This window comes from Otolemur garnettii, unplaced genomic scaffold, assembly GCF_000181295.1.
Source record: "Otolemur garnettii isolate 467f Iridium unplaced genomic scaffold, OtoGar3 scaffold00039, whole genome shotgun sequence".
NCBI lineage: Eukaryota > Metazoa > Chordata > Mammalia > Primates > Galagidae > Otolemur > Otolemur garnettii.
In genome coordinates this window covers 8,779,189-8,793,278 of record NW_003852434.1, presented here as the reverse complement: position 1 = coordinate 8,793,278, position 14,090 = coordinate 8,779,189, and the positions used below count along the sequence as shown (strand labels likewise).

General features: G+C 37.6%; 1 protein-coding gene and 1 pseudogene across 1 annotated transcript in view; one reads left to right on the top strand and one right to left on the bottom strand.

The window, feature by feature from the left end:
* Positions 1–14,090, top strand: part of CUNH4orf22 (chromosome unknown C4orf22 homolog) — a 486,210-nt gene that overhangs the window by 150,975 nt on the left and 321,145 nt on the right. The gene's annotated exons all lie outside the window — the stretch shown is intronic.
* LOC105887006 lies at positions 7,066–9,505 on the bottom strand (annotated as a pseudogene).

Sequence of the window (14,090 nt, the reverse complement as noted above, 5' to 3'; positions counted from 1 at the left end):
AATTTAACTTTCCATATGGTTAGAGAGTAGCTAGGTACTTAGAATATTTCTAGATATTTAAAGGTATAACTCACACACAGAAACACACATGCACTTCCAAATATGAAATATGAAGGACAAAAATTGTCTTTTTTTAATATACAAAACTATGCTGTAACCAACATAAGAAGAGTTTTTTTTATTGCATTTTTATACTTTTCTAGTAAGGGTGGGTTTTACAAACTTAGCAGAAAGCTGATAAAGAAACTTTAAAAAAAAATATTGCTAATGCTGGATAAGTGACGTGGCCACACTGCTGGTAGCTGGGCTCTTTGAAACATTCATGCCAATATTTGGTCAGGTGTGGACTTCAAGTGTAAGCCAAAACTCTGATAACCATGGAAACTGTTCAACTGAAGTATATGAGGAACAATAATATTTTTTTTGAATCATTTACTCTGTGGAGTTTCGAATATCACATAGTAAGTGCAGCTTTTACAATTACTTGTTCATTTTATTAAACAATAAAATATGCAGCATAAAGATCCTTACAAAGGCATTTCCTGTACATTAGATTATGTAAGTAGCAATCAATTTTTTATAGTAGATTTCTCAGCTGACAGCAAGCCAACAATGTCAAAATGACTAACAGCCTATGCTTAAGAAAATGACTTCCTAATCCAATTATTTCTTGTAAAAGGATATTTAACAGTTCTTTAATTTAAAAACAAAATACATGATAGAAATAAAGGGAAATACATAAATAAAATATGTCTATTGTGATAAAATATACACTGTTATTTCTAATTCTTACATTTTAAGTCTACTACAAATAGGATCAAATCTGGCAGCATTTTTTCCCCCCTTGGAAGGAATTTTGTTTTTATATATGGAAATTTATGTGTATAATTCCTCCAGTATTGAAGGTAAGAATTTTTTCACATGACTAATATTTAAATTTATGTGCATAAAAGCTTTACATGTAAGTAATGCACTTTCTAGTGTTTTTAAAGCAGCTGAAATCATTAATTGACTTAAAATACAAACATTCTATGCCTTTTAAGAATGTCTTTAGATACAAATAATCAAAGAATAGAATATAGTTTGTTTTTTTTTTTATTGGGGAAATGTAACGAATATATGCTGCCTTGGGACCTCGAATAATAAAGGGTATTAAATTATCACTAGTTTCAGTGGGAGGCATGGTGCTAACCAACTCAGGTTGCTATTCACAATTGCTTGTATAATTAGGAAGTGTAAGCAGAGCTTCTTTTTGCCAAAATAGAGAGTGCCCTCAAATGGAAATGAAAAGAGAAAATGTTTCTTTCCTGGCCTTGCCCTGTTAGATGCTTTTATGGATAGATAGTAATTGTGCTACTAATCCTGAAACTGCCAGGTGAGATTCTCAACTAGAATAGCTTTGACCTTGATGCTGTTCATTGGACTAGAGTGGTTTATTCTATTATCTGAACTTTTAAGTCTTCTATTATGTCTCTTAAGTTTTTGTATGGTTCATATTACAAAGGAAACTATTAAGAAGAAAAGGCTTATAGAAAAGGAACTGTTTTGCTAACATGAAAGCGGTCTTTACAAAGATGTAAATATATCTGGAATACGAGTTTATTGCTACATCCAGTAGTTTTATCCTTAAAGTATGTATGAATGAATAGCTAGTTATGAATGATAGGCACATTCACGAAATGAAGATAAAATATGGCTTTCTGTTCTCCATTTAGTACATGTGAAAATCATTTATTTGGGACATAAAGAAAAAGGTTTATAATTTTTATTCCACTTAATAAATTTCATTGCATGTCTTTTGAGTTGGCATTTGTTTAAGTACCCATGTTATTTTGCTCCCTGATGTGTGGGTCAGGACTTCAGGAAGGGCTTTGCTGGGGAGCTTTCATCTGCCTAGTTGGTGGGACCTGAGGGCTGGCGCTGGAGGCCCTGCTTCCAAGATTGCTCCTTACTCACCCTTCTGGGGCCTCCCTGCTCTCCTTATCAGTCTTTCTCTGTCTCCAAGTGGCAGCTCATTCTTTAGGTCCTTGCCACATGGCTTAGGCTTTTCACAGCACAATGGTCCTAGTAGAGTTGCTTTTCTTTGGTGACAGGTGGCTTCCAAAGAGACCACATTGCCAAGAGGAAGGGAGAGAAGATGTCAACTCAGTTACAAGCTGACCCCAGAACTGGGACAGTGTTATTTCCCTGAGTTCTATTCTTCAAAGAAATCAGATTCAAAGACATGGAGAGAAAAAAAAGATAGCTGCTCTTAACAGGAGAGACAGCATGAACACAATGCCTAAAAGCACTTAGGATAAGAGATATGATCGCTGCCGTCTTTGGAAAAAGCAGTCTACCACAATGTCCAACAATTCCTTGTATAAAAGTCATTTTAGAAGGACTCTTTCTGATTAGCTAGCTGGGATGCTCGCCTATCTCATTCATCCTGGCACAGGGTGAGACAGGTGAGGATAACAGAGGCACAGAATTTAAATGTCAAAGTGTATCACCCAAAACTTTAATTTACTAGCTGTCCTTAGAATTCTTTTTGTTAAAAATTATAAAGATAATAGTAAGAACAGTTATTTACTAAGCATATTCTGTGTGCCAGACAATGTGTTATATTCCTTTCATAAATTATCTTAAGGCCTAAAACAATCTGTTGTGTTATGTCCTGTTGTTATTAATACTTTTTCATTCTTGGTTCATTCTGGTTTGCTAAGAATTGCTAAAAGGTAGTGATCATAGACATTTTCATTGATGTTGCATTTGTCTACTTTTTTTTTTCACTTGGCTATGATATCAATTAGAATGAGTTGTTCTTATATAAGTTGTTCTTATATGAGTTGTTCTTGAACAAAACCAGGTTGAATTGTGTGGTATCATCTGCAGATTTTTTCCAATAAATATATCAGAAAACTTCTTGGAGATTTGTCATAAGTGGAGATTTGTGACGAGTGTTAATAATAAGGAGGTACGTGTTGGATTCTCGTTACAACATGAAAAGAGCTAATGGAGTATAGGAAAAATTAGAAATAAAAATCATTTGTTAAAGGAAGAGAGGTAAAAGGAATGCAAGCATAAATAAATGCAATGTACAATGCATTTGGAGCAAAAGAAGATAAAAGGGAGAGAAAATTTTAAATCACACAGAATAAAGAGTTAAAAAAGAAAAGCAGTAGAAGGTATGTAAAGAATATACATTATGGTTAACACACAGTTTTCTGCATACACACAATCACACACACAGAGGGAAACCAAGGCAACAACATAAAATTAATGCCAAGTATTATGGGCTGGGCACAGTGATTCTTGTCTGCAATCTCAGAACTATGTGAGGCTAATTGCTTGAGACCAGGAGTTCAAGACCAGCCTGGGCAACATAGCAAGATTCCATCTCTATTAAGGAAATTTTTAATAAAAATAGCCAGATGTGGTGGATGGGGATATACTTTTAAGTACCAGGTACTCAGGAGGCTGAGGAAGGAGGATTGCTCAGGCCCAGGAGTTTGAGGCTGTCATGAGCCATGATCCTGCTATTGTACTGCAGCCTGGATGACAGAGCAAGACCATGTCTCAAGAACAAGTAAACAACAAAAGGAAAACTCAGCATCATACTTTGAAGAAGCTTTTCTGAAATAAAAGACCTGAAATGACATATTGGAAGGGCACATTACCTTACTGGGAAAAAACACAGAACTCATAGCAAGACATAGTTTAGAAAAATAGAATTTGAGGAAAAAGGAAAAAAATCCTTTTTGCCTGGGAATATAGGCAAAAAGTCCTTCAAGGCTTATAAGGGAAACACAATCGTATTGTTAATCCGATTTTAAGATGTTTCTTGCCAGCAGATAACAGAGTAACATTTAGAAAACTCAAGGAAAGAAAATGTGAGCCAATAAGACTGTGAAAAAATACCATGAACACAGAAGAATTCTCATCAGTCTTCCTGAAAAAAATGACTAGAAAATAATGTTTAGGTAACAAAAGTGGTGTCAACAAAAGGACTCAGGGTGAACATTAAATATAGAATTATCTACGAAACTAAGACTGAGTAAGATACAATGGGGATAGTACAGCATAGAATAATTATATGCCCTAACAATACAGATATAGGAACTACCAAAAATAACAGAAAGTATATGAAAATAGAGTAAGTTCATTAACTGAATGTAGGTATAACTGGGAGAAAAAGGCATATTATTTCAAAATTTGATATTTAGGGATACAAAAAAGTGTGGCAAAGAGACTGCTAAGTGATTTTAATGTTTTTCATAGTAGGAACAATGAACATTAGTTTAAAAAATGGAAGGAGTGTAGATGGTGAGGCGAACTGTCATGTCTTGAGCAAAAGGATCTTATCCCCTACAAAGGAGTGTGGTGGTTCACACCTATAATCCCAGTGCTTCGGGAGGCAGATATGGGAGGATCACTTGAGGCCAAGAGTTCAAGACCAGCCTTAGCAATATAGCAAGACTCCATCTCTACAAAAAATTTAAAAAAAAATTGATGGATTTGGTGGTCTGTGGCTATACGTCCTAGCTATTGGGGAGGCTGAGGCAGGAGATACGCTTGTGGTTACAAGTTACAGTGAGCTATGATTGCACCACTGCACTCCAGCCTATGTGGCACAGCAAGACTCCAGCTCAAAACAAACAAATACTAAATAAAAATTTTAAAAAATCTACTTAAGATATTGTTATCTACTGACTTCACTTAAAATCTAATACAGAAATTTATTTATGGATATAACATAGAAATCAACTTATGAATATAACATGGAAATATTAAATATTTTATTCCATTAAAACATACATCATGGTTTATTCTGTGAGTACAAGGATAATTCACAACAGGAAACAACATAACACATAAGTAGTGCTAAGGAGATAAATAATATTTTCTATTTTTGTTATTTATTACTGCAGTCAAGCCATCTCAAAACTCGGTGGTTGATAATAATCATTTATGTTTGTTTATTCATTTATTTTGGAGAGAGTCTCACTCTGTTGCCCTTATGTAGATTGTCATGGCATCACAGCTCACAGCAACCTTAAATTTGGGGGCTCAAGCAATTATGCCTCAGCCTCCTGAGCAGCAGGGACTGTAGGTGCCTGCCATGATGCCTGCTAATTTTTGTTTTGTTTGTTTGTTTTTTGGTAGAGATGGGATCTCACTCTTGCTCAGGCTGGTCTTGAACTCCTGAGCTCAAGCAATCCACCTGCCTCTGCCTCCCAGAGTTCTAGGGTTACAGGTGTGAACAGCTGCATCTGGCTGATAATAATCATTTATCTACAATTTTCATAGGCCTTAATGGCATAGCTTGTTTGGTGAAGAGTTGCCTCACAGAATTTCATTTTATTAAATTCTCCACTTGCATAGACTCTTTCAAAAATGAGAAAAACAAGCGAGAGAGACTAGGCATACACAGCATAAGGCTGTGGCACTTAAATCCATTAAGCTTTCTAAAACCTCATTTGCTCACGACCAGTGTCAGCTTTCTGTGGAGTAATGAGCCTGCTTCCCACAGATAGAGAGGACTCTGGAGGCAAGCATACCAAAGAGTAGGACACTGTCCTTGCACTCCTCTCTGTCACTGGCTTTCACTGAACAGAAATCCATCCTAAATCAGGATGAAAGATGTAGCTGCTCCCAGAAGAGAATGCATGTAAAGTTACATTTCAATGCATTTTCAGGTAAGATCAAACACATTCAGAGACAAAGAGCATTATTTCTGCTTTAATCACCCTTCCTTCCCCCAAAGTGTAAGAGCACCTGAACTTACCATATTTAAGAATTAACTAGAGAAACTGGCCAGATGTCCAAAAGAAGAGGAGCTCAGAGACACCTGCTCACACAGAAGTCAACCCTTTTTGTCCCCTCAGAGTAAAGCAGAGGTTTTCATCCAGAAGAGTAAAGTCTGACTGATTTAAGAGATCATGGATCTTAGGACTCCCACCTGGGTTTTCCTGAAAATAGAAAATGAAAGGGAACAGCTGTCTGGTGTGTTAGTACTTCCCCTCTTTTTTCTGCGTGCTTCTGTCCCTGGAAGTTTTCCCCAGAGATGCTGATAGCTTTACTATACATTTGATAATTTACAAACTCTTTCACATAAAAAAAAAAATGGAGAAAGTTGTGCCATTTTTCTTTTCAGTGGAAATTTGATCCACGTGCCTTCTCACCGATAAATGAGTCTCGTTCCTCAAGTAATCTCCTTGAGATTATAAATTTATTAGACTAGAAATTTATGACCTCTTGGAAATTCCACGGAAATCACAGCATGTAGCATAAAAGTTCCTAAACCATAAATCTCTCTAAATATAATCCTGACTGATCTCACTCCTAAGGATCATTGCTTCAATTAAATTAAAAGAAAATAAAAAAGCCACCGAAAATGGCTTACAAGAAAAGATGGGAGTTTTAGAAGGGACATTGGGACTTAGCACCATTGTCTTTTTCTCCCTGTTAGATCTTTAAAAATAATCCCTCAGAGACTGAAGGTGGAGCATCTTGCAGAATCGATGCTCAGAGAAAGGACTTAAAATCGGTCACTGCTTGCTTATCTATTTGGAAATGAGGTCCTGCAATATTGCCCAGGCTGAATTCGAGCTCCCACCATATAGATAGAAAAATATACTAAAATAGCATTTTTTAACATTTTTTTCAGCATTTTAATTTTAATTTTTTCATCTAAAGTAGCATTTTTTAAGCCAAAATTACATAAAAGGGAAAGTAACAAGTAGGTTGGGCGTGGTAAGGCCTTCCTGCCGTGGCTAACTCCTCTGTGATCTCCCCTTCTCTTGTGACCTTTAACCCTCCTAATATCCCCCTTTTTTATATTCTTCCTTACATTATATTCTCTTCCCACAGTCTCTTTGAGTGTTTAATTTCTTTTCTTTGTTTCTTTTTATTTTTTTGAAGAAAAGGGTGGACTTTAATCTTTGCTTATAGAAAGATATGAAATTCCACATAGAAATAAGAAACTTTTGGAGGACAGGCTCCATACAGCATGTGCGGTAGGGAACTGTTCAAATATAGTTTCATTGTACAAAGTGCTATAATAACCACATTTATAAAGAGTTCTTAGTAGAGAAAAAGTACCACAAGCTTATGCCGGACATAGTACACAACAACTTTGTGCTTTGGCCGTACAATCTGAAAGTTGAACTTCCTTGGAGTTCCTTCCTGAACTTGGGAGGTACAGGGTTCAGAGCTGGTTTCTGATACACTTTGATCTGTCTTTTCCTCTACAGAGAAATACTTCTCAGTCAAGTTCAATGAAGCCTTGTACACAGACTCATGTTCATGGTTTTACAGAGCTTCAATTTCATCTAAACCTCCACATTCTTTAATCATTATACTAATTTTCTCAGTTTCACCTAGTTTCTTAGCAGCCTGAAAGATACTTGAAATTCCATCCAGAATAACTAGAGTAATGTGGGATCTTTTGCAGTTAAAAGGGTCATCAGTGGTTCTGTTATGCCACAGTGAACGAGGTATACAATCTGTTCCACTGTTTGACCACTTGTGTAGTTGGTCACAGCCCACACGGCTTCCTTTTGTGCCTTGAAGTCTTGGAACACCAATGAGTAATGGGACTAATCCCTGACTCACAACTTGCTGTATCTGGTCCAGCTGTGATGTTTGAGATGGCCCATGTAGCTTCCTTTTGAATGTTGGTTTGGGGGTTGGCCAGCAGGTGGGAAAGACAGTGAGTGCTCCTGCATCAGTTACAACATGAGCCTGTTCATCTGTCCCTGTGACAATATTCCCTATGGCTCTTAGCATGGGAGTCACAGTTGGCTTTTCAGTAATTCCTGGAAGCTTCGCAAGTTGGGGCACAACTCCCTCCTGTTTTCACAACCATTTCAATCTGTTCATTAGGACCAGTAGTTCTCAATCTTCCTAATGCCTCCTAAAGCCATGACCCTTTAATACACCACCTTATGTTGTGGTGACCCCCAACCATAAAATTATTTTCATTGCTACTGTGTTTCCCTGAAAATCAGACACTGTCTTATATTTATTCTTTCTCAAGAAGACACACTAGGGCTTATTTTCAGGGGATGTCTTCCTCTCTACGCTGAAATGCAGATAGGTTGCATACCCACGCCCATCACTAGGTTTTATTATCAAGGTAAGGCTTATATTAACAAATGCATAGAAATCCTGCTAGGACTTATTTTTTGGGTAGGTCTTATTTTCGAGGAAACATAGTACTTCATAACTGTAATTTTGCTACTGTTATGAATTGTAATGTAAATATCTGATATGCAGGATGTGTTGTAATTGTTACAAAGGGGTGGAGACCCACAGGTTGAGAACCTCTGATTTGGACCATCAGTAAGGTAGCAAGTAGCCCAGCAGGTATCAGCTAATACCTCTGGACCATCCTGATTCAGGAGACACACTGACGTGGGAAGAATCTGTTCCACAGCATCTACATGGGTGCAGGATTCTTGTTGCAAGTAGCATTGAAAGTGTCCAGGTAAGATCAAGTGAGTAACCACACGATAGAGAGGACATATCAGGAATAGCTAGTCTAGCTAACAGTGGTCAGCTGCACCATACTTGATAACCAAGTCTGGGCAAACTGAATGGTCACCTGCAAGGCTTCCTAGAGCCCACACAGCTTGTTCACTGATGGTGCGTGAACGGTGCCCACGGCTGTGTGGTTGCGGGGGTGGCACCTCCCTCTCCCACAGCCTCCGTCTGTTCTGACGTCCCAGAAGCAATGTCAGTTAGTGCTCACGCAGATTCAAACTGCATGGGACTACAATCTGTTTTGCCCATGAATGACACAAATTGGGGGATCAAGCCGCCTGGATTATGCTGTCAGTGGGGGGCTGTTTTTTCTAGACAGCAATTTCTGGCAGCTTGGGTAGCTCAGAGACAGCTTTCCACGTTGGTGCTGTTTATACCTTCCCGGGGTCAGCAGTAGGCTAGTTGGTGGTGTCCGGCTGTTGCGGTTTTTCTGCGGTGGGGAGTAGCATGATTAGGAGACGAGTTTACATTTCCCCTTCTCAGCATCTGGTCATCTTTCGTAGCGTCCCTCAACTCCCCATTAACTTCTGCTCAGCGCTGCCTCATTTCTCTATCGTCTTTCCTCTTGTTCTTGAACCTTAAGTTGGGGAGTTGGTGAATTCACGTTCTCATTGGTGGAAATGGTTATGGATGAGACAAAGGGAGAAAGCTGCCTGAGAGCTGAAGCCTCTCCAGGAGGCTGGGCCGGACGCAGAGGTGGTGTGGGACGCAGAGGCTGTGCTGGACCAGGGGCAGTGCGGGACTCCGAGACCATGCTGGACTCAGAGGTAGTGTGAGGCACAGAGGGGGTGCAGGATGCAGGGGCAGTGCGGGACTCTGAGGCCATGCTGGACGCAGAGTGGTGCAGGACGCAGGGGCAGTGCGGGACTCCGAGGCCATGCTGGACGCAGAGTGGTGCAGGACGCAGGGGCAGTGCGGGACTCTGAGGCCATGCAGGACGCAGAGGTGGTGTAGGACGCAGAGGTGGTGCCGGATGCATAGGTGGTGTAGGACGCAGAGGTGGTGTGGGACCCGGAGACAGTGCAGAGGCAGAGGAAGTGTGGACGCAGAGGTGGTGCGAGACCCAGAGGCAGTGCAGAGGCTGTGGGTCAGCTGCCCTGGAAATGTCCCCTGTAGCTCAGCCGCAACACTGCGTCTGTTCATTTTCTTCTGGGACTCTGCCTGAGTGTGAACTTCTGGACGTGAGCAATGTGGAATGAAGTCTCAGAGGAGTCTTCGTATTTTGGCTAAGATGTACAGGCAGGTGTTGTGCAGTTGATTATTACATAGGAAAGGTAGACTGATTTCATTTACAATAATTATAATGTAAATTTGTTCAAAAATATTCTATTTAATCAGTTTGGTTTTGTTTGCTTTTGTAATCTAAAATGAAAGAGAAAAAGTTTTGAGAAACCTCTACTTAGTTTCAGGTTTGGGAGGAATCTGGTGATTAATTAGAGAAGTGAAATGTCTAGTGAGAAAATTAAAATATTCATGTCAGTCCAGTGAGAACCCCGTACCCTGAGAGGCTGAAGCTGGTGAATTGCTTGATCTCCAGAGTTTGAGACCAGTGTGAGCAAGAGCGAGACCACGTTTCTAAAAAAGAAAAATAGCCAGTCACTGAGGGTAGTGCACGTAGTCCCAGATACTGGGAAGGCTGACACAAGAAGATCGCAGGAACACAGGAGTTTGAGGTTGCCGTGAGCTCTGACGGCATTGTGCTCTATCAAAGATTACAAAAGTGAGACTCTGTCTCAAAAATAAAATATATATAAATATAACACATATATGTATATTCATGTCAAATGAAAGGGAACTAATGGATGGGAATTAAAATTAAGAGAGGGTTTAGTAAAATTGCATGATGCAAAATAATACACAAATTTTATTTTATTCTATATACAGTCAACAAAAGAAAATGAAAATAAGCTTTCCACATTAACATTAATATCCTGTTGCTGGACGTAAATCTAAAGTATGTATAAGACTTAGAAGGAAAAGAAATGCAACCTTATGAAGAGACCTTTCCAAAGGCGTGTGTAGGGAGCGATATCTGCATCTCCATAGTTTGAAGCAACAATATGGTAAAGATATTTTTTCTATACAAATTGGTAATTTAAATAAACGTAACAACAGCTTTTCTAAAATGGAAACTGAGAAGTTAAAAAATTCTGTGGTACATTACTAAGAAGAATGTGGTTAATACACATTCTATCCAGGTTAATACAAAAGGTGTAAAGTCTCCACCTTTCATAATGGCTGAATAATATTCCATGGTATACATATACCACACAAGAATGGAGAAGCAAGAATCCAATGTACTCAATGCTAATATGAAGCCAGTAGAGGATCTAATAATTCCCACATAAGAGAAAAACTAAAATCAATTCAAGGTGGGGAGGGTGGGAGCAGGGCTAGGGGCGGGAAGGGGAATGAGGGGGATGGGGTTTATGGTGTGTGGCACACCTCTCGGAGGCTGGACAAAACTAACAAATGCAAATAGTGTAACCTAATTCTTTGTACCTTCAATGAACCTGAAACAATAAATTAAAAAAAAAAACTCTGTGGTAATACAAAGAACAAAGAAATTTTGAAGAAGAGAGGATATGGTTCCTCTTCTGGACATCAATATTTATTATAAATGCAGTAATTAAATATGTGATACTGATGTGAAGATAAATACAAACTAGAATAAAATAGAGAAGACAAGCACATCTGTATATGTAGAGATACTTGATACACGACACAGTGGTATTACAGGCTCTTTTCAGTAAAATAGAAAAGCATAGCACTCAGCCACAGATGGGCATTATTTTGTAAATTCAAAGTTACAAATATCTTGTAACTCAGCTATTCTCTGGCTAGCCATACATATTGGAGAAGTTTATACTCAAATTTATATATGTACAGGAATTTTTTAGCAATTTTTTATATTTATTTTTTACATATACATGTGTTTAGTAGGTTTCCACTTTTTGCCTTCACAAAATTACAAAGGTTTAAAATTTAATAACAACAATGTTTAAGAAAAGGACTAGAAACAAAAACCTTGTAAAGAACAAATGAAGATAAATACAGTCAGAAAAGAAATCAGGTGATTGCTGTGTCGAAATATTAAGCAATAATATAATAATGCAAAGAAAGTAACATTCACATTGTCAAATAAGAGTATGTCTATTATAGAATGCTTTGACTCTGAGGTTCAATATGGAGTCATCAGTTAACTTCTTATTATTTTTTTTCCAAAGTCTCAAAAATAGACAACTAATATTTGTAAATAAAAGTAAGAGATAATTTCAAAAAAACAGATCATGCCAAATCTTATAGACAACAGAAAAAGAAGAAATACTTCAAAATCATTCTGTTCAATCTGGATACATCTGATATTAAAATTGGAGAAAATATATTATTGTAAAGGGGAAATTACAAACACATTTCACTTATAAATCAGGATGCAGTTTAATGTTTAAGTAATGTACTTTCGTCAAAATTAAATCCAATTCATGTGAGAATTAGTCACTATTTTCTTTTCTTTTTTTTTTTTTTCTTCTTTTCCTTTCCCTCCCTCACTCCCTCCTTCTCTGTCTGGTCTCCCCTTCCCCCATGCCCCACTATGTCATTTGTGCAGCACTTGTTCTAATCTGGATGGAGGTGGAACACCTTATTCTTAGTGAAGCATCATAGGAATTGGGAAATATGAGTCCTATGTATTCAATTTTGATATGAGGACAATTAATGATAATTAATGTACAGGAATTTCTAGCAGCATGTTTCTAATAGACCCAAATGAGATCTAAAAGTCAAAGTGTAAATAAATAAATACATATATATTCATGTAAGACAATACAAAGGAGGTAAAGTTACTTGCATCAGCATTTAAGGAACATGAAAAATAATTAAATAATATCTTTCAAATAAATACTTTGTGATTCCCTTCAAGTTCAAACAAGTGCTAAGGAGTTGAATGTAATTTCTATAAATGTGAAATGTAGGCCATGTCGGCATTCACTGGCTTTAATAGACACCAAATATACCTCTGAACAGAGCAGTTGATCGGAATTTCAGTCTAGACTGGGATGATCATTATGGCTGATTAGCTTTCCATAGTGATCTCAAGACCACCCTCCTCTGATGGCCCCCATGGGCACCTACCTCCAGATGAAGGTTGCTACTCATTTACCTTCCCCACCACTCCTGCTAATTTACATCTTCTCCCAGTGACTTCTCATGCATTGATGTATTATGAGGCTTCTGCATAGTATTGTAGAATAAAGACTTAGAATCAGTGAAGTCTAGTCTAAAAGCTTAATACTAGCTGATTATGATGGTTAACCTCACTGAGTCTCACTTCACCTCTAAAGCAGAAATAAATGTAGACCCTTTGGGGCTTGATTTGAACATAACTGAAAGTACAAAATACTGTCCTAGAGACAGCACGAAGACAATAGCTAAAACGTGTTGCTGTTCAAATAGATGAAATCCCACTTTTGGCTTGGCGATTATGCATAAACTGCTTAATAGAACACATCTTAATGATTAATTGAAACTTGTTTATTAAAACCCTCCCAATTATACACTTAAAATTCTAAGATAATTAATGTCACAAGTACATAAACAATTTATCTTCTAAATAAGTGGACTTCAAGAAAACTCTTGAAGATAAATTTTCTACTTTAATAGTTTTTCATTTGTTTCTTTTGTTCTCTGTTCTTTCTCTTCTAGTGTTCATCACATAAAGTGAACATGAGTCGTCTGATACACAAACAAGAGTTAAATCATAAAACCAGCAGCCGAATTGTCAATGATTAAGAATGTGTTTAGAATCATTCCTGTAGGATTATGTAATACACGGCTGGTAAAAGTTAACTCATCCATATAACTTTTCCTCTCTTTTGAAAGTGTAGTGGAGTATACACAAAAGATTGAGTATTTGCCTTTATAAAACTTATAACCCTAAGATTTTGTAACAGACCTACTTCACGTCCTGAGGAAGTAGCCCTATTGTAATATTTATTTAAGCAAGCTCTCTCAGGTCAGTGAGTGTCAAATAAACTTAGCTAAATAAGAGAAGTGCATGTTAAAGATTTAAAAATTCCTTACGCACACTGGATTAACTTTTCTACTTTTCCAATATTTCCTCTTGCTGAGAAGTTTCAGGTTCTCAGAGTAGCATGCTATAAGAATGATGATTTATGTCACATTTTTTTCTCTGCTGCAAATAACTCTGGGGCCACAGACCATCATCTTCTCTGTTCCTAATTTATGCAATAAAAATCTTTACATGGTCCTTATATAGTTTATAACAGGCAATGATGTACATCTGTGTGTGACTTAACGAACAGTGAAAGGGTACAGTATGGTCTTAGTGTATTGTTGGTGTAATAGTCACATTTCTCAGCCTGATTATGCATTGATGATGGTTGGTGGTCACTGATACAGTATGATCACTTTAAATCACAACCTTTATGGTTGCTAGGCTTATATATTATTTAGCCCATTATGAAACTCAGGTTCAGAAAAAAGCAGTAGCTTGGACTAAATTGTTAGAAAATGAGTGGAAACTGAAGACTGATGTCCCATCTTAT